At 32.9% G+C, this 3,963-nt stretch overlaps 1 long non-coding RNA gene across 3 annotated transcripts; it reads right to left on the bottom strand.

Moving 5' to 3' along the window:
* Positions 1 to 372: 372 nt before the first annotated feature.
* Positions 373 to 3,481, bottom strand: LOC107854598. Of its 3 annotated transcripts, none has more exons than XR_007048160.1 (5): positions 3,247 to 3,481; positions 2,218 to 2,956; positions 1,454 to 1,635; positions 1,216 to 1,299; positions 373 to 557 (listed from the first exon to the last, which is right to left on the bottom strand). It is a non-coding gene; the product is annotated as an uncharacterized LOC107854598 (long non-coding RNA). The 3 variants fall into 3 exon arrangements; XR_001670053.2 differs by having other exon boundaries at positions 1,454 to 2,494; positions 2,730 to 2,956; XR_007048159.1 differs by having other exon boundaries at positions 1,454 to 2,956.
* Positions 3,482 to 3,963: the final 482 nt, after the last annotated feature.

Here is a 3,963-nt window from a genome sequence, read left to right as displayed (position 1 = left end):
TGTAAGCACATATATTTTACCACCAGAATTTTCAAGTGGTTAATGGATTTAATATATTGTAGATGTAGATTTATAGACTTTTTAAATCTTATTAAAATCAAATTTAGTTGTTTTAGAATTCTTAAACTAATGAAAAAAAATATTGATTATCATTAATTCTGATGACTTAATAAGGAAATGTTTTACCATAAATATATTTAATTAATTTTCAACTCTTCAATATTAGGAGAAAATAATGAAAAGACCATTTTTTCTAAAGCAAAAACTTTTAATGAAGGACAAAAAGTTCAAACGATATTTGTAAGGCCCTTCACATTTTTAATATATTATAGATATAGATTATAGATTATAGATATAGATTATAGATATACACATGCTATTTCTACATATATATTATATGGTTGGCATTGTTTGTTTACAGTGGTACATGCATTATTTACATTGCATCTTTACATTCTATACTATGTACATAGTGCTGCATTTTGTCTTCGTTTTCTCAAGCCATGGCTTGGTTGGTTCACTGAAATGTACAACTGCTCCATCTTCCAATATAGATTCTGCAACATTAATAACGGATCAATAATCTAAACCAGCAATGTGCCATGAAGGATCAATCCAGTGCACATAACCCTCAAATGCAATTAGAGAAGGTGGAATGCTCCATGATTCTACAATTCAAAACCAGAATTCAGGTTCTCTAAGATCGAATAAAGAGAGGTCAATGTCAGGACATCCTGAAAACCATATTGTTAGGACAGCTGCTTAAGCAAAATAAGAAGAACAAAACCACTGTATTTGATTAGATTGATTGTTCCTCTTTTGTTCAAGAAGAAAAGCTTACACCTTATTGATAATAGTTTCTAATAGCATAAAAAGTCTTTCTGAAGAGATTTAAGCTAGCAGTCGTGTAATTTCACATGATGATCAACAAACTCAACTCAAAACATTTTGCAGCAGCAGCAACAGGTAGGCATAAGTGCATAACGCACTAGCTTCCTTAATGTTGACGAGGCCTTTGTAACCAATAGGCATCGAGAACCTATGTTGCTCGGACTCTTCAAATGTCGAGGGGTGCGTGTCAGACCTCCAAAAATAGTGTATTTTTGAAGGATTTGTTACGGGTGTGGTAACATTTTTGGAGAGTGAGCAATTTAGTTGAGAACTAATAACAAGGCAGTTTATAATTTTGATTAACTAATTCTAGAAGGCACTTACAAGTTTAAGACAGTGATGGGAAGTTGAAGTGATGTTAGTCTTCCTCCAAGCTTCAAGATCAAAACAGTCATCCCCAAAAGCCACCTGCAACGATCATAATCCAATTTTAGATAATATAATAGGACTCGTAAAATTAAAGTAATCCTTGTACTTTCGGTTTGCTGGAGAATGACACATATTAGCTTGTTCTAAATCAGTTGCATAGATTCCTAAACCATCATCTACTTGGTTTGCTTACCTGAAATAATATTGGGCATCCACATCAGCCTGTCCTAGCATCTGGAAGTACTTTGAAGGATAACTCTCATTTTGAAGTAGGAGTGCTTTTGGTCACTTAGCATGTTAATAATCACCGTAGAACCACCTCCAGTATCAAGTTGATGTGCCCATTCTGGATGCATCACTCGACTCCAAATCTGTCTGTATATGTTTGTTTTCACGTAGAGCTACATTCAGTCCATAAATAGAAAAAGTGTAATTGAGGCTCCAAATGTTGAAATCCACGCTCCATAAAGCCTTGGCATTTTCAATTTAACAACTCATTTGCCCTAGCTTACATACTTACGACAGATGACTGTGACAAATATTTTATCTCAATATATAAAACATAGATGAAATTATAGGAGATTGAAGTTCAGTTAGATAGAAACATCATAGAGTTGTAGCAACAATATAGGTAATTCTGTGATGTAAAAATAATCTACAAGTTCAAAGTAAGACATTCCATTAAAATAATTGGAGCTAGATATAAAATTTAGTACTAATAAGTAGCAATCATGAAATAAATAATGGAGATCCTGACCTAAGAGAGGTGTCGAATCAGCTTCCCTATGACCAGATTATAGATGCAATAAATGGAAAGATTGATTCACTATTCATTGTTTGTCGGGGTATCCAAGTACTATTTCAATTCGATCCAACCATTTGAAGAGCATGTAAAGATATATTCTTCACATTATTCAACTATTATATAGCTTTGCTGGAAGCGTGATATGTTCAAACCTGTGTAATCTCCTCGTAATCCATATGACTGTACTATTGCTGCTCCATATATCATTATCGATTAGAGTAATTGTCTTATCTTCTGAATCGGTTCATACCCATATAGTTATATATGATACATCCAAATTATCTGCTTTCTCTATGAAAAACTAACTTCGTAAAGCTGCAAAGGTGATGTCTCAAATGCATGGAAAATTAGGTGGCTGCCAACTCATTTGACTTGATGATCCACAAAAAGTAGTCTGCAAATTCGTATGTCGGCAACATCTATAGCAGTCTGAGTAAGCAAAAGAGTGGCGCCAATCATGTCCCAGAATGGTAGTACATATTCATTGACAATAAAATCAAAAAATAATAGTTTGTCACAAATTTCCACTCTAGTGCAGCATAATAAATGTTATTAGTTGAACACATTATTCTTCATAAAAGTTCCGGAAAACTTTATAACAACTGATGAGCAAAATAGACAAGATAAATATCTAAAATAGATGGGAGACCAATGTAGAGAATACCTCTCACTCTTCCTTTGTGATAGTGTGTTTAAGTTATCATTTGCTGGTTTCCGCAGTGCTGGCGGCGGGGAGCTGTGATGGCTGATTGCTTGTGTTGTCTTTGTCAGTGGAAGACACGGTGTACATATTTGCTTGAAGCGTATCCCGATTTTCGCGAATAGTCTCTCCAGTTGGATAGTGAATGTCTTCCCCATCAGTATTATGTGGGCGAGAGGCGAAAATGGTTTCTGCAAGTTCCAAAGTGTTCATATTTTGGAAACAACAACTAAGGTGTCGTTTGATGTGAGGTATAGAAATAAATAATCTTGAGATAAAATGAAAGATTATTTAGTTATTAGTTAGTAAGAGATTATTTATCATAACATTTATACCATATTGATGGAATAAGTTATCTTATATACATGATGAGATAATTAATTCGGAGATAGCTAATCTCAAAATTAATTATCTCAAAATAATTTGTTCCAACCTAACTACCCCTAAGAGTTTCTATCAATGAGTGTTTAGAGTAGTTTACCTTGACGTATTGTATCTCAGATTTCTATTGCTGTGAGAGATTGTTCTGCAACTTGGTCTGAAATTGTTGTTGTTGTTAAATCACTACCATCTTTAATGGTAACCTCAGATTGTCATCTGTTATGGAAACAGAGATTAAAATATGTTTTAGATTTAAAATAAAGTATAAAGTATTAAGCACAAAAATCACGCTACAATTTCAACTAATTCAAGAATCCCCAAATGAGTAAAGTCACCATTTTCATCCTTAATTATACTAAAAAAGTTGAAGATATACATAAACAATTGAAGTGACCTAATAGACATCTATACTATTTAAAAGTGAATTTATTTACCCTTTCAAACGTCATAATCAAATTTTGTCTTAAATGTGTGTACACGCACTGACACATGTCAATAACATATTTTTTTCACTTTTTTTTCTTTTTTTTTAAGATTAATCTCTTTTTTTTTTCTAGATAAAAATTATCTCATATACAATATTGAGATACATGTTTGTTTTTTGGGAAGCCATATTGCCGGAAAAATATGATTGTCGTGGTTATCAAGAATTTGAGAAACGAGAAAAGGAGAAAGAAAATAACAGGAAAATAACTAGCTCAAAAATCTAAAAAAAGTCCGATTGAAGTTACCATTGGAAGTGGAAGTCAACTTCATCAATTTTTTCAGTATCTGCACTAGCTTTAGCCTACTGTTTCTTCTTCAATTACCAACTTCA

This window comes from Capsicum annuum, chromosome 12, assembly GCF_002878395.1.
Source record: "Capsicum annuum cultivar UCD-10X-F1 chromosome 12, UCD10Xv1.1, whole genome shotgun sequence".
Taxonomy (NCBI): domain Eukaryota; kingdom Viridiplantae; phylum Streptophyta; class Magnoliopsida; order Solanales; family Solanaceae; genus Capsicum; species Capsicum annuum.
This window is presented reverse-complemented; position numbering and strand designations above follow the sequence as displayed.